This window comes from Kogia breviceps, chromosome 3, assembly GCF_026419965.1.
Source record: "Kogia breviceps isolate mKogBre1 chromosome 3, mKogBre1 haplotype 1, whole genome shotgun sequence".
NCBI lineage: Eukaryota > Metazoa > Chordata > Mammalia > Artiodactyla > Physeteridae > Kogia > Kogia breviceps.
Window position 1 is genome coordinate 126093035 of NC_081312.1, and position 22631 is coordinate 126115665.

Genomic DNA, 22631 nt, shown 5'->3' on the forward strand with positions numbered 1-22631 from the left:
GTCTTCTGCCGCTGGGGCTGTAGATGTGGTCAATCCTGGTTGCATGCCAGTCCCTGAACGCATTTTGGAAGAAGTTCTCTCTGTTTTGCCCTGCTTGTTTCTTCTTTATGTTGGAAATGTATCCTCAGAATGGGTCTGAGCTGATTTTCCCTGCTGGTTTTAGGCCGCTTTACACACACTTGATGCACTTACACAGAGATATCAAGACTTAGCTTTTAAGATGCTTACTAGTCGGATAGATACTTGTGCGATGAACAGGGTCTGGTGAGTCCAGTTGATTGAGCAAGGAGTAGGTCGTGTCCATTCCATATTCGGTTTTCGGAAGGGTATCTGTGCTCATTTCAAACTCGAGTTTTATGCGTCACCCCACCTCACCTTTCCCCTGAAGCAGGCATAAGTGTGTCTTCTAAAAGCGTGACTCTGTTCTGTTTGGGGATTCAGTGCATGGGGAGCGATTTTTACATTCCCTCGATAAGTGATATCATAAGTTTCTTTTTTTGTGGGACTTATTTCACTGAGGATGATCGTACCTAAATCCACTCAGGATGCTGCTACCAGCCTCATGACGTGGATTTCATGGCTGAGTGACACTCCATTGGACCTACGTAGCACCACTTGTCCACTTGTCCACTTGTCTTTGTCCACTTGTCCACTCGTCTTTGTCCACTTGGCTCTTTCCTGGGATATGAAACGTGTACCGGAGTGGAGGTTCTTGTCAAGACAGCAGCCCTCAACTTTGGGGTCCCTGTGTCTGGTTGATTTTTTCATTTTCCCAAGGTCAACGCCCATGTGTGGAAGTGCCCTATGCTCTGTGGTTCTGTGTTTTACATGGTTTGGGAAAGAGGATACACTTGTGAAGATTGGCTGTTGGCCATTGACATCCCGCCCATCAGCTTAACAAGGCTCCCTTGACTCCGTGGCCTGTCCTGCCTTTCTGGTTTTTAGACTTTTTTCGCCTGGCCCTTTTGCCCCGGGGGGGGGGCGAGAGATTTCTTTGTAGTGCTGATTTGCTCTCCCAGGTTGCTTGGTTGGCCAAAAAGGGCGTATGCGTTATTCAGGAAAAAACGCATACGCCCTTTTTGGCCAACCGCATCATTGTCCACGTTCTGGCGCTTTTCATGTGCTATCGGGGCCATTCCGATGTACCCGTTGACATCCGTTTCCTGCAGTTCTGCCTTGCGTTCAGCGCCTCTTCATAGCCTGACCTCAATATATTTTGGGGCGATAGTTATCGTTTAGAACTCTGCAGGTTTGGGAAGTGCAGTGCCCCTGAGCTCCATTTCCCAAGTCGCTTTTTTGTGAGTGGGACGCAACACGGCTGGATGGCTTCACGCCCTATTGTCGATCCGGGGTGGCAGGCTGAACCGCTGGTGAATTCTTCTTCGTGATGGGAAATGAGAGTGACATGTGCCCGACCAAACACCTCCAGCGAGTCTCTCATTGGTTCCCCCTCTTGCAGTTCATCCTGCGGACAAATTGCAGACGGTACGAAAGAGGCATGGAAAGGCGCCGAGTCTCCAAGTGGGGAGATTGTTAGTAAGGGGGCCTGAATGGAGAACACGAGCACCAGGAGATGAAAACTGAGGTGAGTTTCAGAAAGCTTTCCCGATCCCACGGTGTAGCATCCGCTGGGTTTCCAATGAGTGCTTTCGCTGTCGGAAGATTGCGTTGAACCTGGAGAGTTGGGACCCATGGAATGGGGAGCACGCAGGATTCCTTTCAAGGGTCTGCATTTGCTTTCCCAACCTCACCAATCGTCTCAGCCCCAAGAGTGTCCAGCCTTATGTCTTCTGCCGCTGGGGCTGTAGATGTGGTCAATCCTGGTTGCATGCCAGTCCCTGAACGCATTTTGGAAGAAGTTCTCTCTGTTTTGCCCTGCTTGTTTCTTCTTTATGTTGGAAATGTATCCTCAGAATGGGTCTGAGCTGATTTTCCCTGCTGGTTTTAGGCCGCTTTACACACACTTGATGCACTTACACAGAGATATCAAGACTTAGCTTTTAAGATGCTTACTAGTCGGATAGATACTTGTGCGATGAACAGGGTCTGGTGAGTCCAGTTGATTGAGCAAGGAGTAGGTCGTGTCCATTCCATATTCGGTTTTCGGAAGGGTATCTGTGCTCATTTCAAACTCGAGTTTTATGCGTCACCCCACCTCACCTTTCCCCTGAAGCAGGCATAAGTGTGTTTTCTAAAAGCGTGACTCTGTTCTGTTTGGGGATTCAGTGCATGGAGAGCGATTTTTACATTCCCTCGATAAGTGATATCATAAGTTTCTTTTTTTGTGGGACTTATTTCACTGAGGATGATCGTACCTAAATCCACTCAGGATGCTGCTACCAGCCTCATGACGTGGATTTCATGGCTGAGTGACACTCCATTGGACCTACGTAGCACCACTTGTCCACTTGTCCACTTGTCTTTGTCCACTTGTCCACTCGTCTTTGTCCACTTGGCTCTTTCCTGGGATATGAAACGTGTACCGGAGTGGAGGTTCTTGTCAAGACAGCAGCCCTCAACTTTGGGGTCCCTGTGTCTGGTTGATTTTTTGATTTTCCCAAGGTCAACGCCCATGTGTGGAAGTGCCCTATGCTCTGTGGTTCTGTGTTTTCCATGGTTTGGGAAAGAGGATACACTTGTGAAGATTGGCTGTTGGCCATTGACATCACGCCCATCAGCTTAACAAGGCTCCCTTGACTCCGTGGCCTGTCCTGCCTTTCTGGTTTTTAGACTTTTTTCGCCTGGCCCTTTTGCCCCGGGGGGGGGGGGGTGAGAGATTTCTTTGTAGTGCTGATTTGCTCTCCCAGGTTGCTTGGTTGGCCAAAAAGGGCGTATGCGTTTTTTCCTGAATATATTCAGGAAAAAACGCATACGCCCTTTTTGGCCAACCGCATCATTGTCCACGTTCTGGCGCTTTTCATGTGCTATCGGGGCCATTCCGATGTACCCGTTGACATCCGTTTCCTGCAGTTCTGCCTTGCGTTCAGCGCCTCTTCGTAGCCTGACCTCAATATATTTGGGGGCGATAGTTATCGTTTAGAACTCTGCAGGTTTGGGAAGTGCAGTGCCCCTGAGCTCCATTTCCCAAGTCGCTTTTTTTGTGAGTGGGACGCAACACGGCTGGATGGCTTCACGCCCTATTGTCGATCCGGGGTGGCAGGCTGAACCGCTGGTGAATTCTTCTTCGTGATGGGAAATGAGAGTGACATGTGCCCGACCAAACACCTCCAGCGAGTCTCTCATTGGTTCCCCCTCTTGCAGTTCATCCTGCGGACAAATTGCAGACGGTACGAAAGAGGCATGGAAAGGCGCCGAGTCTCCAAGTGGGGAGATTGTTAGTAAGGGGGCCTGAATGGAGAACACGAGCACCAGGAGATGAAAACTGAGGTGAGTTTCAGAAAGCTTTCCCGATCCCACGGTGTAGCATCCGCTGGGTTTCCAATGAGTGCTTTCGCTGTCGGAAGATTGCGTTGAACCTGGAGAGTTGGGACCCATGGAATGGGGAGCACGCAGGATTCCTTTCAAGGGTCTGCATTTGCTTTCCCAACCTCACCAATCGTCTCAGCCCCAAGAGTGTCCAGCCTTATGTCTTCTGCCGCTGGGGCTGTAGATGTGGTCAATCCTGGTTGCATGCCAGTCCCTGAACGCATTTTGGAAGAAGTTCTCTCTGTTTTGCCCTGCTTGTTTCTTCTTTATGTTGGAAATGTATCCTCAGAATGGGTCTGAGCTGATTTTCCCTGCTGGTTTTAGGCCGCTTTACACACACTTGATGCACTTACACAGAGATATCAAGACTTAGCTTTTAAGATGCTTACTAGTCGGATAGATACTTGTGCGATGAACAGGGTCTGGTGAGTCCAGTTGATTGAGCAAGGAGTAGGTCGTGTCCATTCCATATTCGGTTTTCGGAAGGGTATCTGTGCTCATTTCAAACTCGAGTTTTATGCGTCACCCCACCTCACCTTTCCCCTGAAGCAGGCATAAGTGTGTTTTCTAAAAGCGTGACTCTGTTCTGTTTGGGGATTCGGTGCATGGGGAGCGATTTTTACATTCCCTCGATAAGTGATATCATAAGTTTCTTTTTTTGTGGGACTTATTTCACTGAGGATGATCGTACCTAAATCCACTCAGGATGCTGCTACCAGCCTCATGACGTGGATTTCATGGCTGAGTGACACTCCATTGGACCTACGTAGCACCACTTGTCCACTTGTCCACTTGTCTTTGTCCACTTGTCCACTCGTCTTTGTCCACTTGGCTCTTTCCTGGGATATGAAACGTGTACCGGAGTGGAGGTTCTTGTCAAGACAGCAGCCCTCAACTTTGGGGTCCCTGTGTCTGGTTGATTTTTTGATTTCCCCAAGGTCAACGCCCATGTGTGGAAGTGCCCTATGCTCTGTGGTTCTGTGTTTTACATGGTTTGGGAAAGAGGATACACTTGTGAAGATTGGCTGTTGGCCATTGACATCCCGCCCATCAGCTTAACAAGGCTCCCTTGACTCCGTGGCCTGTCCTGCCTTTCTGGTTTTTAGACTTTTTTCGCCTGGCCCTTTTGCCCCGGGGGGGGCGAGAGATTTCTTTGTAGTGCTGATTTGCTCTCCCAGGTTGCTTGGTTGGCCAAAAAGGGCGTATGCGTTTTTTCCTGAATATATTCAGGAAAAAACGCATACGCCCTTTTTGGCCAACCGCATCATTGTCCACGTTCTGGCGCTTTTCATGTGCTATCGGGGCCATTCCGATGTAGCCGTTGACATCCGTTTCCTGCAGTTCTGCCTTGCGTTCAGCGCCTCTTCGTAGCCTGACCTCAATATATTTTGGGGCGATAGTTATCGTTTAGAACTCTGCAGGTTTGGGAAGTGCAGTGCCCCTGAGCTCCATTTCCCAAGTCGCTTTTTTGTGAGTGGGACGCAACACGGCTGGATGGCTTCACGCCCTATTGTCGATCCGGGGTGGCAGGCTGAACCGCTGGTGAATTCTTCTTCGTGATGGGAAATGAGAGTGACATGTGCCCGACCAAACACCTCCAGCGAGTCTCTCATTGGTTCCCCCTCTTGCAGTTCATCCTGCGGACAAATTGCAGACGGTACGAAAGAGGCATGGAAAGGCGCCGAGTCTCCAAGTGGGGAGATTGTTAGTAAGGGGGCCTGAATGGAGAACACGAACACCAGGAGAGGAAAACTGAGGTGAGTTTCAGAAAGCTTTCCCGATCCCACGGTGTAGCATCCGCTGGGTTTCCAATGAGTGCTTTCGCTGTCGGAAGATTGCGTTGAACCTGGAGAGTTGGGACCCATGGAATGGGGAGCACGCAGGATTCCTTTCAAGGGTCTGCATTTGCTTTCCCAACCTCACCAATCGTCTCAGCCCCAAGAGTGTCCAGCCTTATGTCTTCTGCCGCTGGGGCTGTAGATGTGGTCAATCCTGGTTGCATGCCAGTCCCTGAACGCATTTTGGAAGAAGTTCTCTCTGTTTTGCCCTGCTTGTTTCTTCTTTATGTTGGAAATGTATCCTCAGAATGGGTCTGAGCTGATTTTCCCTGCTGGTTTTAGGCCGCTTTACACACACTTGATGCACTTACACAGAGATATCAAGACTTAGCTTTTAAGATGCTTACTAGTCGGATAGATACTTGTGCGATGAACAGGGTCTGGTGAGTCCAGTTGATTGAGCAAGGAGTAGGTCGTGTCCATTCCATATTCGGTTTTCGGAAGGGTATCTGTGCTCATTTCAAACTCGAGTTTTATGCGTCACCCCACCTCACCTTTCCCCTGAAGCAGGCATAAGTGTGTTTTCTAAAAGCGTGACTCTGTTCTGTTTGGGGATTCAGTGCATGGGGAGCGATTTTTACATTCCCTCGATAAGTGATATCATAAGTTTCTTTTTTTGTGGGACTTATTTCACTGAGGATGATCGTACCTAAATCCACTCAGGATGCTGCTACCAGCCTCATGACGTGGATTTCATGGCTGAGTGACACTCCATTGGACCTACGTAGCACCACTTGTCCACTTGTCCACTTGTCTTTGTCCACTTGTCCACTCGTCTTTGTCCACTTGGCTCTTTCCTGGGATATGAAACGTGTACCGGAGTGGAGGTTCTTGTCAAGACAGCAGCCCTCAACTTTGGGGTCCCTGTGTCTGGTTGATTTTTTGATTTTCCCAAGGTCAACGCCCATGTGTGGAAGTGCCCTATGCTCTGTGGTTCTGTGTTTTCCATGGTTTGGGAAAGAGGATACACTTGTGAAGATTGGCTGTTGGCCATTGACATCACGCCCATCAGCTTAACAAGGCTCCCTTGACTCCGTGGCCTGTCCTGCCTTTCTGGTTTTTAGACTTTTTTCGCCTGGCCCTTTTGCCCCGGGGGGGGTGGCGAGAGATTTCTTTGTAGTGCTGATTTGCTCTCCCAGGTTGCTTGGTTGGCCAAAAAGGGCGTATGCGTTTTTTCCTGAATATATTCAGGAAAAAACGCATACGCCCTTTTTGGCCAACCGCATCATTGTCCACGTTCTGGCGCTTTTCATGTGCTATCGGGGCCATTCCGATGTACCCGTTGACATCCGTTTCCTGCAGTTCTGCCTTGCGTTCAGCGCCTCTTCGTAGCCTGACCTCAATATATTTGGGGGCGATAGTTATCGTTTAGAACTCTGCAGGTTTGGGAAGTGCAGTGCCCCTGAGCTCCATTTCCCAAGTCGCTTTTTTTGTGAGTGGGACGCAACACGGCTGGATGGCTTCACGCCCTATTGTCGATCCGGGGTGGCAGGCTGAACCGCTGGTGAATTCTTCTTCGTGATGGGAAATGAGAGTGACATGTGCCCGACCAAACACCTCCAGCGAGTCTCTCATTGGTTCCCCCTCTTGCAGTTCATCCTGCGGACAAATTGCAGACGGTACGAAAGAGGCATGGAAAGGCGCCGAGTCTCCAAGTGGGGAGATTGTTAGTAAGGGGGCCTGAATGGAGAACACGAGCACCAGGAGATGAAAACTGAGGTGAGTTTCAGAAAGCTTTCCCGATCCCACGGTGTAGCATCCGCTGGGTTTCCAATGAGTGCTTTCGCTGTCGGAAGATTGCGTTGAACCTGGAGAGTTGGGACCCATGGAATGGGGAGCACGCAGGATTCCTTTCAAGGGTCTGCATTTGCTTTCCCAACCTCACGAATCGTCTCAGCCCCAAGAGTGTCCAGCCTTATGTCTTCTGCCGCTGGGGCTGTAGATGTGGTCAATCCTGGTTGCATGCCAGTCCCTGAACGCATTTTGGAAGAAGTTCTCTCTGTTTTGCCCTGCTTGTTTCTTCTTTATGTTGGAAATGTATCCTCAGAATGGGTCTGAGCTGATTTTCCCTGCTGGTTTTAGGCCGCTTTACACACACTTGATGCACTTACACAGAGATATCAAGACTTAGCTTTTAAGATGCTTACTAGTCGGATAGATACTTGTGCGATGAACAGGGTCTGGTGAGTCCAGTTGATTGAGCAAGGAGTAGGTCGTGTCCATTCCATATTCGGTTTTCGGAAGGGTATCTGTGCTCATTTCAAACTCGAGTTTTATGCGTCACCCCACCTCACCTTTCCCCTGAAGCAGGCATAAGTGTGTTTTCTAAAAGCGTGACTCTGTTCTGTTTGGGGATTCAGTGCATGGGGAGCGATTTTTACATTCCCTCGATAAGTGATATCATAAGTTTCTTTTTTTGTGGGACTTATTTCACTGAGGATGATCGTACCTAAATCCACTCAGGATGCTGCTACCAGCCTCATGACGTGGATTTCATGGCTGAGTGACACTCCATTGGACCTACGTAGCACCACTTGTCCACTTGTCCACTTGTCTTTGTCCACTTGTCCACTCGTCTTTGTCCACTTGGCTCTTTCCTGGGATATGAAACGTGTACCGGAGTGGAGGTTCTTGTCAAGACAGCAGCCCTCAACTTTGGGGTCCCTGTGTCTGGTTGATTTTTTGATTTCCCCAAGGTCAACGCCCATGTGTGGAAGTGCCCTATGCTCTGTGGTTCTGTGTTTTCCATGGTTTGGGAAAGAGGATACACTTGTGAAGATTGGCTGTTGGCCATTGACATCCCGCCCATCAGCTTAACAAGGCTCCCTTGACTCCGTGGCCTGTCCTGCCTTTCTGGTTTTTAGACTTTTTTCGCCTGGCCCTTTTGCCCCGGGGGGGGGCGAGAGATTTCTTTGTAGTGCTGATTTGCTCTCCCAGGTTGCTTGGTTGGCCAAAAAGGGCGTATGCGTTTTTTCCTGAATATATTCAGGAAAAAACGCATACGCCCTTTTTGGCCAACCGCATCATTGTCCACGTTCTGGCGCTTTTCATGTGCTATCGGGGCCATTCCGATGTACCCGTTGACATCCGTTTCCTGCAGTTCTGCCTTGCGTTCAGCGCCTCTTCGTAGCCTGACCTCAATATATTTTGGGGCGATAGTTATCGTTTAGAACTCTGCAGGTTTGGGAAGTGCAGTGCCCCTGAGCTCCATTTCCCAAGTCGCTTTTTTGTGAGTGGGACGCAACACGGCTGGATGGCTTCACGCCCTATTGTCGATCCGGGGTGGCAGGCTGAACCGCTGGTGAATTCTTCTTCGTGATGGGAAATGAGAGTGACATGTGCCCGACCAAACACCTCCAGCGAGTCTCTCATTGGTTCCCCCTCTTGCAGTTCATCCTGCGGACAAATTGCAGACGGTACGAAAGAGGCATGGAAAGGCGCCGAGTCTCCAAGTGGGGAGATTGTTAGTAAGGGGGCCTGAATGGAGAACACGAGCACCAGGAGATGAAAACTGAGGTGAGTTTCAGAAAGCTTTCCCGATCCCACGGTGTAGCATCCGCTGGGTTTCCAATGAGTGCTTTCGCTGTCGGAAGATTGCGTTGAACCTGGAGAGTTGGGACCCATGGAATGGGGAGCACGCAGGATTCCTTTCAAGGGTCTGCATTTGCTTTCCCAACCTCACCAATCGTCTCAGCCCCAAGAGTGTCCAGCCTTATGTCTTCTGCCGCTGGGGCTGTAGATGTGGTCAATCCTGGTTGCATGCCAGTCCCTGAACGCATTTTGGAAGAAGTTCTCTCTGTTTTGCCCTGCTTGTTTCTTCTTTATGTTGGAAATGTATCCTCAGAATGGGTCTGAGCTGATTTTCCCTGCTGGTTTTAGGCCGCTTTACACACACTTGATGCACTTACACAGAGATATCAAGACTTAGCTTTTAAGATGCTTACTAGTCGGATAGATACTTGTGCGATGAACAGGGTCTGGTGAGTCCAGTTGATTGAGCAAGGAGTAGGTCGTGTCCATTCCATATTCGGTTTTCGGAAGGGTATCTGTGCTCATTTCAAACTCGAGTTTTATGCGTCACCCCACCTCACCTTTCCCCTGAAGCAGGCATAAGTGTGTTTTCTAAAAGCGTGACTCTGTTCTGTTTGGGGATTCAGTGCATGGGGAGCGATTTTTACATTCCCTCGATAAGTGATATCATAAGTTTCTTTTTTTGTGGGACTTATTTCACTGAGGATGATCGTACCTAAATCCACTCAGGATGCTGCTACCAGCCTCATGACGTGGATTTCATGGCTGAGTGACACTCCATTGGACCTACGTAGCACCACTTGTCCACTTGTCCACTTGTCTTTGTCCACTTGTCCACTCGTCTTTGTCCACTTGGCTCTTTCCTGGGATATGAAACGTGTACCGGAGTGGAGGTTCTTGTCAAGACAGCAGCCCTCAACTTTGGGGTCCCTGTGTCTGGTTGATTTTTTGATTTTCCCAAGGTCAACGCCCATGTGTGGAAGTGCCCTATGCTCTGTGGTTCTGTGTTTTCCATGGTTTGGGAAAGAGGATACACTTGTGAAGATTGGCTGTTGGCCATTGACATCACGCCCATCAGCTTAACAAGGCTCCCTTGACTCCGTGGCCTGTCCTGCCTTTCTGGTTTTTAGACTTTTTTCGCCTGGCCCTTTTGCCCCGGGGGGGGTGGCGAGAGATTTCTTTGTAGTGCTGATTTGCTCTCCCAGGTTGCTTGGTTGGCCAAAAAGGGCGTATGCGTTTTTTCCTGAATATATTCAGGAAAAAACGCATACGCCCTTTTTGGCCAACCGCATCATTGTCCACGTTCTGGCGCTTTTCATGTGCTATCGGGGCCATTCCGATGTACCCGTTGACATCCGTTTCCTGCAGTTCTGCCTTGCGTTCAGCGCCTCTTCGTAGCCTGACCTCAATATATTTGGGGGCGATAGTTATCGTTTAGAACTCTGCAGGTTTGGGAAGTGCAGTGCCCCTGAGCTCCATTTCCCAAGTCGCTTTTTTTGTGAGTGGGACGCAACACGGCTGGATGGCTTCACGCCCTATTGTCGATCCGGGGTGGCAGGCTGAACCGCTGGTGAATTCTTCTTCGTGATGGGAAATGAGAGTGACATGTGCCCGACCAAACACCTCCAGCGAGTCTCTCATTGGTTCCCCCTCTTGCAGTTCATCCTGCGGACAAATTGCAGACGGTACGAAAGAGGCATGGAAAGGCGCCGAGTCTCCAAGTGGGGAGATTGTTAGTAAGGGGGCCTGAATGGAGAACACGAGCACCAGGAGATGAAAACTGAGGTGAGTTTCAGAAAGCTTTCCCGATCCCACGGTGTAGCATCCGCTGGGTTTCCAATGAGTGCTTTCGCTGTCGGAAGATTGCGTTGAACCTGGAGAGTTGGGACCCATGGAATGGGGAGCACGCAGGATTCCTTTCAAGGGTCTGCATTTGCTTTCCCAACCTCACGAATCGTCTCAGCCCCAAGAGTGTCCAGCCTTATGTCTTCTGCCGCTGGGGCTGTAGATGTGGTCAATCCTGGTTGCATGCCAGTCCCTGAACGCATTTTGGAAGAAGTTCTCTCTGTTTTGCCCTGCTTGTTTCTTCTTTATGTTGGAAATGTATCCTCAGAATGGGTCTGAGCTGATTTTCCCTGCTGGTTTTAGGCCGCTTTACACACACTTGATGCACTTACACAGAGATATCAAGACTTAGCTTTTAAGATGCTTACTAGTCGGATAGATACTTGTGCGATGAACAGGGTCTGGTGAGTCCAGTTGATTGAGCAAGGAGTAGGTCGTGTCCATTCCATATTCGGTTTTCGGAAGGGTATCTGTGCTCATTTCAAACTCGAGTTTTATGCGTCACCCCACCTCACCTTTCCCCTGAAGCAGGCATAAGTGTGTTTTCTAAAAGCGTGACTCTGTTCTGTTTGGGGATTCAGTGCATGGGGAGCGATTTTTACATTCCCTCGATAAGTGATATCATAAGTTTCTTTTTTTGTGGGACTTATTTCACTGAGGATGATCGTACCTAAATCCACTCAGGATGCTGCTACCAGCCTCATGACGTGGATTTCATGGCTGAGTGACACTCCATTGGACCTACGTAGCACCACTTGTCCACTTGTCCACTTGTCTTTGTCCATTTGTCCACTCGTCTTTGTCCACTTGGCTCTTTCCTGGGATATGAAACGTGTACCGGAGTGGAGGTTCTTGTCAAGACAGCAGCCCTCAACTTTGGGGTCCCTGTGTCTGGTTGATTTTTTGATTTCCCCAAGGTCAACGCCCATGTGTGGAAGTGCCCTATGCTCTGTGGTTCTGTGTTTTCCATGGTTTGGGAAAGAGGATACACTTGTGAAGATTGGCTGTTGGCCATTGACATCCCGCCCATCAGCTTAACAAGGCTCCCTTGACTCCGTGGCCTGTCCTGCCTTTCTGGTTTTTAGACTTTTTTCGCCTGGCCCTTTTGCCCCGGGGGGGGGCGAGAGATTTCTTTGTAGTGCTGATTTGCTCTCCCAGGTTGCTTGGTTGGCCAAAAAGGGCGTATGCGTTTTTTCCTGAATATATTCAGGAAAAAACGCATACGCCCTTTTTGGCCAACCGCATCATTGTCCACGTTCTGGCGCTTTTCATGTGCTATCGGGGCCATTCCGATGTACCCGTTGACATCCGTTTCCTGCAGTTCTGCCTTGCGTTCAGCGCCTCTTCGTAGCCTGACCTCAATATATTTTGGGGCGATAGTTATCGTTTAGAACTCTGCAGGTTTGGGAAGTGCAGTGCCCCTGAGCTCCATTTCCCAAGTCGCTTTTTTGTGAGTGGGACGCAACACGGCTGGATGGCTTCACGCCCTATTGTCGATCCGGGGTGGCAGGCTGAACCGCTGGTGAATTCTTCTTCGTGATGGGAAATGAGAGTGACATGTGCCCGACCAAACACCTCCAGCGAGTCTCTCATTGGTTCCCCCTCTTGCAGTTCATCCTGCGGACAAATTGCAGACGGTACGAAAGAGGCATGGAAAGGCGCCGAGTCTCCAAGTGGGGAGATTGTTAGTAAGGGGGCCTGAATGGAGAACACGAGCACCAGGAGATGAAAACTGAGGTGAGTTTCAGAAAGCTTTCCCGATCCCACGGTGTAGCATCCGCTGGGTTTCCAATGAGTGCTTTCGCTGTCGGAAGATTGCGTTGAACCTGGAGAGTTGGGACCCATGGAATGGGGAGCACGCAGGATTCCTTTCAAGGGTCTGCATTTGCTTTCCCAACCTCACCAATCGTCTCAGCCCCAAGAGTGTCCAGCCTTATGTCTTCTGCCGCTGGGGCTGTAGATGTGGTCAATCCTGGTTGCATGCCAGTCCCTGAACGCATTTTGGAAGAAGTTCTCTCTGTTTTGCCCTGCTTGTTTCTTCTTTATGTTGGAAATGTATCCTCAGAATGGGTCTGAGCTGATTTTCCCTGCTGGTTTTAGGCCGCTTTACACACACTTGATGCACTTACACAGAGATATCAAGACTTAGCTTTTAAGATGCTTACTAGTCGGATAGATACTTGTGCGATGAACAGGGTCTGGTGAGTCCAGTTGATTGAGCAAGGAGTAGGTCGTGTCCATTCCATATTCGGTTTTCGGAAGGGTATCTGTGCTCATTTCAAACTCGAGTTTTATGCGTCACCCCACCTCACCTTTCCCCTGAAGCAGGCATAAGTGTGTTTTCTAAAAGCGTGACTCTGTTCTGTTTGGGGATTCAGTGCATGGGGAGCGATTTTTACATTCCCTCGATAAGTGATATCATAAGTTTCTTTTTTTGTGGGACTTATTTCACTGAGGATGATCGTACCTAAATCCACTCAGGATGCTGCTACCAGCCTCATGACGTGGATTTCATGGCTGAGTGACACTCCATTGGACCTACGTAGCACCACTTGTCCACTTGTCCACTTGTCTTTGTCCACTTTTGCACTCGTCTTTGTCCACTTGGCTCTTTCCTGGGATATGAAACGTGTACCGGAGTGGAGGTTCTTGTCAAGACAGCAGCCCTCAACTTTGGGGTCCCTGTGTCTGGTTGATTTTTTCATTTTCCCAAGGTCAACGCCCATGTGTGGAAGTGCCCTATGCTCTGTGGTTCTGTGTTTTACATGGTTTGGGAAAGAGGATACACTTGTGAAGATTGGCTGTTGGCCATTGACATCCCGCCCATCAGCTTAACAAGGCTCCCTTGACTCCGTGGCCTGTCCTGCCTTTCTGGTTTTTAGACTTTTTTCGCCTGGCCCTTTTGCCCCGGGGGGGGGCGAGAGATTTCTTTGTAGTGCTGATTTGCTCTCCCAGGTTGCTTGGTTGGCCAAAAAGGGCGTATGCGTTTTTTCCTGAATATATTCAGGAAAAAACGCATACGCCCTTTTTGGCCAACCGCATCATTGTCCACGTTCTGGCGCTTTTCATGTGCTATCGGGGCCATTCCGATGTAGCCGTTGACATCCGTTTCCTGCAGTTCTGCCTTGCGTTCAGCGCCTCTTCGTAGCCTGACCTCAATATATTTTGGGGCGATAGTTATCGTTTAGAACTCTGCAGGTTTGGGAAGTGCAGTGCCCCTGAGCTCCATTTCCCAAGTCGCTTTTTTTGTGAGTGGGACGCAACACGGCTGGATGGCTTCACGCCCTATTGTCGATCCGGGGTGGCAGGCTGAACCGCTGGTGAATTCTTCTTCGTGATGGGAAATGAGAGTGACATGTGCCCGACCAAACACCTCCAGCGAGTCTCTCATTGGTTCCCCCTCTTGCAGTTCATCCTGCGGACAAATTGCAGACGGTACGAAAGAGGCATGGAAAGGCGCCGAGTCTCCAAGTGGGGAGATTGTTAGTAAGGGGGCCTGAATGGAGAACACGAGCACCAGGAGATGAAAACTGAGGTGAGTTTCAGAAAGCTTTCCCGATCCCACGGTGTAGCATCCGCTGGGTTTCCAATGAGTGCTTTCGCTGTCGGAAGATTGCGTTGAACCTGGAGAGTTGGGACCCATGGAATGGGGAGCACGCAGGATTCCTTTCAAGGGTCTGCATTTGCTTTCCCAACCTCACGAATCGTCTCAGCCCCAAGAGTGTCCAGCCTTATGTCTTCTGCCGCTGGGGCTGTAGATGTGGTCAATCCTGGTTGCATGCCAGTCCCTGAACGCATTTTGGAAGAAGTTCTCTCTGTTTTGCCCTGCTTGTTTCTTCTTTATGTTGGAAATGTATCCTCAGAATGGGTCTGAGCTGATTTTCCCTGCTGGTTTTAGGCCGCTTTACACACACTTGATGCACTTACACAGAGATATCAAGACTTAGCTTTTAAGATGCTTACTAGTCGGATAGATACTTGTGCGATGAACAGGGTCTGGTGAGTCCAGTTGATTGAGCAAGGAGTAGGTCGTGTCCATTCCATATTCGGTTTTCGGAAGGGTATCTGTGCTCATTTCAAACTCGAGTTTTATGCGTCACCCCACCTCACCTTTCCCCTGAAGCAGGCATAAGTGTGTCTTCTAAAAGCGTGACTCTGTTCTGTTTGGGGATTCAGTGCATGGGGAGCGATTTTTACATTCCCTCGATAAGTGATATCATAAGTTTCTTTTTTTGTGGGACTTATTTCACTGAGGATGATCGTACCTAAATCCACTCAGGATGCTGCTACCAGCCTCATGACGTGGATTTCATGGCTGAGTGACACTCCATTGGACCTACGTAGCACCACTTGTCCACTTGTCCACTTGTCTGTGTCCACTTGTCCACTCGTCTTTGTCCACTTGGCTCTTTCCTGGGATATGAAACGTGTACCGGAGTGGAGGTTCTTGTCAAGACAGCAGCCCTCAACTTTGGGGTCCCTGTGTCTGGTTGATTTTTTGATTTTCCCAAGGTCAACGCCCATGTGTGGAAGTGCCCTATGCTCTGTGGTTCTGTGTTTTACATGGTTTGGGAAAGAGGATACACTTGTGAAGATTGGCTGTTGGCCATTGACATCACGCCCATCAGCTTAACAAGGCTCCCTTGACTCCGTGGCCTGTCCTGCCTTTCTGGTTTTTAGACTTTTTTCGCCTGGCCCTTTTGCCCCGGGGGGGGGGGCGAGAGATTTCTTTGTAGTGCTGATTTGCTCTCCCAGGTTGCTTGGTTGGCCAAAAAGGGCGTATGCGTTTTTTCCTGAATATATTCAGGAAAAAACGCATACGCCCTTTTTGGCCAACCGCATCATTGTCCACGTTCTGGCGCTTTTCATGTGCTATCGGGGCCATTCCGATGTACCCGTTGACATCCGTTTCCTGCAGTTCTGCCTTGCGTTCAGCGCCTCTTCGTAGCCTGACCTCAATATATTTGGGGGCGATAGTTATCGTTTAGAACTCTGCAGGTTTGGGAAGTGCAGTGCCCCTGAGCTCCATTTCCCAAGTCGCTTTTTTTGTGAGTGGGACGCAACACGGCTGGATGGCTTCACGCCCTATTGTCGATCCGGGGTGGCAGGCTGAACCGCTGGTGAATTCTTCTTCGTGATGGGAAATGAGAGTGACATGTGCCCGACCAAACACCTCCAGCGAGTCTCTCATTGGTTCCCCCTCTTGCAGTTCATCCTGCGGACAAATTGCAGACGGTACGAAAGAGGCATGGAAAGGCGCCGAGTCTCCAAGTGGGGAGATTGTTAGTAAGGGGGCCTGAATGGAGAACACGAGCACCAGGAGATGAAAACTGAGGTGAGTTTCAGAAAGCTTTCCCGATCCCACGGTGTAGCATCCGCTGGGTTTCCAATGAGTGCTTTCGCTGTCGGAAGATTGCGTTGAACCTGGAGAGTTGGGACCCATGGAATGGGGAGCACGCAGGATTCCTTTCAAGGGTCTGCATTTGCTTTCCCAACCTCACGAATCGTCTCAGCCCCAAGAGTGTCCAGCCTTATGTCTTCTGCCGCTGGGGCTGTAGATGTGGTCAATCCTGGTTGCATGCCAGTCCCTGAACGCATTTTGGAAGAAGTTCTCTCTGTTTTGCCCTGCTTGTTTCTTCTTTATGTTGGAAATGTATCCTCAGAATGGGTCTGAGCTGATTTTCCCTGCTGGTTTTAGGCCGCTTTACACACACTTGATGCACTTACACAGAGATATCAAGACTTAGCTTTTAAGATGCTTACTAGTCGGATAGATACTTGTGCGATGAACAGGGTCTGGTGAGTCCAGTTGATTGAGCAAGGAGTAGGTCGTGTCCATTCCATATTCGGTTTTCGGAAGGGTATCTGTGCTCATTTCAAACTCGAGTTTTATGCGTCACCCCACCTCACCTTTCCCCTGAAGCAGGCATAAGTGTGTCTTCTAAAAGCGTGACTCTGTTCTGTTTGGGGATTCAGTGCATGGGGAGCGATTTTTACATTCCCTCGATAAGTGATATCATAAGTTTCTTTTTTTGTGGGACTTATTTCACTGAGGATGATCGTACCTAAATCCACTCAGGATGCTGCTACCAGCCTCATGACGTGGATTTCATGGCTGAGTGACACTCCATTGGACCTACGTAGCACCACTTGTCCACTTGTCCACTTGTCTTTGTCCACTTGTCCACTCGTCTTTGTCCACTTGGCTCTTTCCTGGGATATGAAACGTGTACCGGAGTGGAGGTTCTTGTCAAGACAGCAGCCCTCAACTTTGGGGTCCCTGTGTCTGGTTGATTTTTTGATTTTCCCAAGGTCAACGCCCATGTGTGGAAGTGCCCTATGCTCTGTGGTTCTGTGTTTTCCATGGTTTGGGAAAGAGGATACACTTGTGAAGATTGGCTGTTGGCCATTGACATCCCGCCCATCAGCTTAACAAGGCTCCCTTGACTCCGTGGGCTGTCCTGCCTTTCTGGTTTTTAGACTTTTTTCGCCTGGCCCTTTTGCCCCGGGGGGGGGGGGCGAGAGATTTCTTTGTAGTGCTGATTTGCTCTCCCAGGTTGCTTGGTTGGCCAAAAAGGGCGTATGCGTTTTTTCCTGAATATATTCAGGAAAAAACGCATACGCCCTTTTTGGCCAACCGCATCATTGTCCACGTTCTGGCGCTTTTCATGTGCTATCGGGGCCATTCCGATGTACCCGTTGACATCCGTTTCCTGCAGTTCTGCCTTGCGTTCAGCGCCTCTTCGTAGCCTGACCTCAATATATTTTGGGGCGATAGTTATCGTTTAGAACTCTGCAGGTTTGGGAAGTGCAGTGCCCCTGAGCTCCATTTCCCAAGTCGCTTTTTTTGTGAGTGGGACGCAACACGGCTGGATGGCTTCACGCCCTATTGTCGATCCGGGGTGGCAGGCTGAACCGCTGGTGAATTCTTCTTCGTGATGGGAAATGAGAGTGACATGTGCCCGACCAAACACCTCCAGCGAGTCTCTCATTGGTTCCCCCTCTTGCAGTTCATCCTGCGGACAAATTGCAGACGGTACGAAAGAGGCATGGAAAGGCGCCGAGTCTCCAAGTGGGGAGATTGTTAGTAAGGGGGCCTGAATGGAGAACACGAGCACCAGGAGATGAAAACTGAGGTGAGTTTCAGAAAGCTTTCCCGATCCCACGGTGTAGCATCCGCTGGGTTTCCAATGAGTGCTTTCGCTGTCGGAAGATTGCGTTGAACCTGGAGAGTTGGGACCCATGGAATGGGGAGCACGCAGGATTCCTTTCAAGGGTCTGCATTTGCTTTCCCAACCTCACCAATCGTCTCAGCCCCAAGAGTGTCCAGCCTTATGTCTTCTGCCGCTGGGGCTGTAGATGTGGTCAATCCTGGTTGCATGCCAGTCCCTGAACGCATTTTGGAAGAATTTCTCTCTGTTTTGCCCTGCTTGTTTCTTCTTTATGTTGGAAATGTATCCTCAGAATGGGTCTGAGCTGATTTTCCCTGCTGGTTTTAGGCCGCTTTACACACACTTGATGCACTTACACAGAGATATCAAGACTTAGCTTTTAAGATGCTTACTAGTCGGATAGATACTTGTGCGATGAACAGGGTCTGGTGAGTCCAGTTGATTGAGCAAGGAGTAGGTCGTGTCCATTCCATATTCGGTTTTCGGAAGGGTATCTGTGCTCATTTCAAACTCGAGTTTTATGCGTCACCCCACCTCACCTTTCCCCTGAAGCAGGCATAAGTGTGTTTTCTAAAAGCGTGACTCTGTTCTGTTTGGGGATTCCGTGCATGGGGAGCGATTTTTACATTCCCTCGATAAGTGATATCATAAGTTTCTTTTTTTGTGGGACTTATTTCACTGAGGATGATCGTACCTAAATCCACTCAGGATGCTGCTACCAGCCTCATGACGTGGATTTCATGGCTGAGTGACACTCCATTGGACCTACGTAGCACCACTTGTCCACTTGTCCACTTGTCTTTGTCCACTTGTCCACTCGTCTTTGTCCACTTGGCTCTTTCCTGGGATATGAAACGTGTACCGGAGTGGAGGTTCTTGTCAAGACAGCAGCCCTCAACTTTGGGGTCCCTGTGTCTGGTTGATTTTTTGATTTTCCCAAGGTCAACGCCCATGTGTGGAAGTGCCCTATGCTCTGTGGTTCTGTGTTTTACATGGTTTGGGAAAGAGGATACACTTGTGAAGATTGGCTGTTGGCCATTGACATCCCGCCCATCAGCTTAACAAGGCTCCCTTGACTCCGTGGCCTGTCCTGCCTTTCTGGTTTTTAGACTTTTTTCGCCTGGCCCTTTTGCCCCGGGGGGGGCGAGAGATTTCTTTGTAGTGCTGATTTGCTCTCCCAGGTTGCTTGGTTGGCCAAAAAGGGCGTATGCGTTTTTTCCTGAATATATTCAGGAAAAAACGAATACGCCCTTTTTGGCCAACCGCATCATTGTCCACGTTCTGGCGCTTTTCATGTGCTATCGGGGCCATTCCGATGTACCCGTTGACATCCGTTTCCTGCAGTTCTGCCTTGCGTTCAGCGCCTCTTCGTAGCCTGACCTCAATATATTTTGGGGCGATAGTTATCGTTTAGAACTCTGCAGGTTTGGGAAGTGCAGTGCCCCTGAGCTCCATTTCCCAAGTCGCTTTTTTTGTGAGTGGGACGCAACACGGCTGGATGGCTTCACGCCCTATTGTCGATCCGGGGTGGCAGGCTGAACCGCTGGTGAATTCTTCTTCGTGATGGGAAATGAGAGTGACATGTGCCCGACCAAACACCTCCAGCGAGTCTCTCATTGGTTCCCCCTCTTGCAGTTCATCCTGCGGACAAATTGCAGACGGTACGAAAGAGGCATGGAAAGGCGCCGAGTCTCCAAGTGGGGAGATTGTTAGTAAGGGGGCCTGAATGGAGAACACGAGCACCAGGAGATGAAAACTGAGGTGAGTTTCAGAAAGCTTTCCCGATCCCACGGTGTAGCATCCGCTGGGTTTCCAATGAGTGCTTTCGCTGTCGGAAGATTGCGTTGAACCTGGAGAGTTGGGACCCATGGAATGGGGAGCACGCAGGATTCCTTTCAAGGGTCTGCATTTGCTTTCCCAACCTCACCAATCGTCTCAGCCCCAAGAGTGTCCAGCCTTATGTCTTCTGCCGCTGGGGCTGTAGATGTGGTCAATCCTGGTTGCATGCCAGTCCCTGAACGCATTTTGGAAGAAGTTCTCTCTGTTTTGCCCTGCTTGTTTCTTCTTTATGTTGGAAATGTATCCTCAGAATGGGTCTGAGCTGATTTTCCCTGCTGGTTTTAGGCCGCTTTACACACACTTGATGCACTTACACAGAGATATCAAGACTTAGCTTTTAAGATGCTTACTAGTCGGATAGATACTTGTGCGATGAACAGGGTCTGGTGAGTCCAGTTGATTGAGCAAGGAGTAGGTCGTGTCCATTCCATATTCGGTTTTCGGAAGGGTATCTGTGCTCATTTCAAACTCGAGTTTTATGCGTCACCCCACCTCACCTTTCCCCTGAAGCAGGCATAAGTGTGTCTTCTAAAAGCGTGACTCTGTTCTGTTTGGGGATTCAGTGCATGGGGAGCGATTTTTACATTCCCTCGATAAGTGATATCATAAGTTTCTTTTTTTGTGGGACTTATTTCACTGAGGATGATCGTACCTAAATCCACTCAGGATGCTGCTACCAGCCTCATGACGTGGATTTCATGGCTGAGTGACACTCCATTGGACCTACGTAGCACCACTTGTCCACTTGTCCACTTGTCTTTGTCCACTTGTCCACTCGTCTTTGTCCACTTGGCTCTTTCCTGGGATATGAAACGTGTACCGGAGTGGAGGTTCTTGTCAAGACAGCAGCCCTCAACTTTGGGGTCCCTGTGTCTGGTTGATTTTTTCATTTTCCCAAGGTCAACGCCCATGTGTGGAAGTGCCCTATGCTCTGTGGTTCTGTGTTTTACATGGTTTGGGAAAGAGGATACACTTGTGAAGATTGGCTGTTGGCCATTGACATCCCGCCCATCAGCTTAACAAGGCTCCCTTGACTCCGTGGCCTGTCCTGCCTTTCTGGGTTTTAGACATTTTTCGCCTGGCCCTTTTGCCCCGGGGGGGGCGAGAGATTTATTTGTAGTGCTGATTTGCTCTCCCAGGTTGCTTGGTTGGCCAAAAAGGGCGTATGCGTTTTTTCCTGAATATATTCAGGAAAAAACGCATACGCCCTTTTTGGCCAACCGCATCATTGTCCACGTTCTGGCGCTTTTCATGTGCTATCGGGGCCATTCCGATGTAGCCGTTGACATCCGTTTCCTGCAGTTCTGCCTTGCGTTCAGCGCCTCTTCGTAGCCTGACCTCAATATATTTTGGGGCGATAGTTATCGTTTAGAACTCTGCAGGTTTGGGAAGTGCAGTGCCCCTGAGCTCCATTTCCCAAGTCGCTTTTTTGTGAGTGGGACGCAACACGGCTGGATGGCTTCACGCCCTATTGTCGATCCGCGGTGGCAGGCTGAACCTCTGGTGAATTCTTCTTCGTGATGGGAAATGAGAGTGACATGTGCCCGACCAAACACCTCCAGCGAGTCTCTCATTGGTTCCCCCTCTTGCAGTTCATCCTGTGGACAAATTGCAAACGGTACGAAAGAGGCATGGAAAGGCGCCGAGTCTCCAAGTGGGGAGATTGTTAGTAAGGGGGCCTGAATGGAGAACACGAGCACCAGGAGATGAAAACTGAGGTGAGTTTCAGAAAGCTTTCCCGATCCCACGGTGTAGCATCCGCTGGGTTTCCAATGAGTGCTTTCGCTGTCGGAAGATTGCGTTGAACCTGGAGAGTTGGGACCCATATAATGGGGAGCACGCAGGATTCCTTTCAAGGGTCTGCATTTGCTTTCCCAACCTCACCAATCGTCTCAGCCCCAAGAGTGTCCAGCCTTATGTCTTCTGCCGCTGGGGCTGTAGATGTGGTCAATCCTGGTTGCATGCCAGTCCCTGAACGCATTTTGGAAGAAGTTCTCTCTGTTTTGCCCTGCTTGTTTCTTCTTTATGTTGGAAATGTATCCTCAGAATGGGTCTGAGCTGATTTTCCCTGCTGGTTTTAGGCCGCTTTACACACACTTGATGCACTTACACAGAGATATCAAGACTTAGCTTTTAAGATGCTTACTAGTCGGATAGATACTTGTGCGATGAACAGGGTCTGGTGAGTCCAGTTGATTGAGCAAGGAGTAGGTCGTGTCCATTCCATATTCGGTTTTCGGAAGGGTATGTGTGCTCATTTCAAACTCGAGTTTTATGCGTCACCCCACCTCAGCTTTCCCCTGAAGCAGGCATAAGTGTTTTTTCTAAAAGCGTGACTCTGTTCTGTTTGGGGATTCAGTTCATGGGGAGCGATTTGTACATTCCCTCGATAAGTGATATCATAAGTTTCTTTTTTTGTGGGACTTATTTCACTGAGGATGATCGTACCTAGATCCACTCAGGATGCTGCTACCAGCCTCATGACGTGGATTTCATGGCTGAGTGACACTCCATTGGACCTACGTAGCACCACTTGTCCACTTGTCCACTTGTCTTTGTCCACTTGTCCACTCGTCTCTGTCCACTTGGCTCTTTCCTGGGATATGAAACGTGTACCGGAGTGGAGGTTCTTGTCAAGACAGCAGCCCTCAACTTTGGGGTCCCTGTGTCTGGTTGATTTTTTCATTTTCCCAAGGTCAACGCCCATGTGTGGAAGTGCCCTATGCTCTGTGGTTCTGTGTTTTACATGGTTTCGGAAAGAGGATACACTTGTGAAGATTGGCTGTTGGCCATTGACATCCCGCCCATCAGCTTAACAAGGCTCCCTTGACTCCGTGGCCTGTCCTGCCTTTCTGGTTTTTAGACTTTTTTTGCCTGGCCCTTTTGCCCCGGGGGGGGGCGAGAGAATTCTTTGTAGTGCTGATTTGCTCTCCCAGGTTGCTTGGTTGGCCAAAAAGGGCGTATGCGTTTTTTCCTGAAT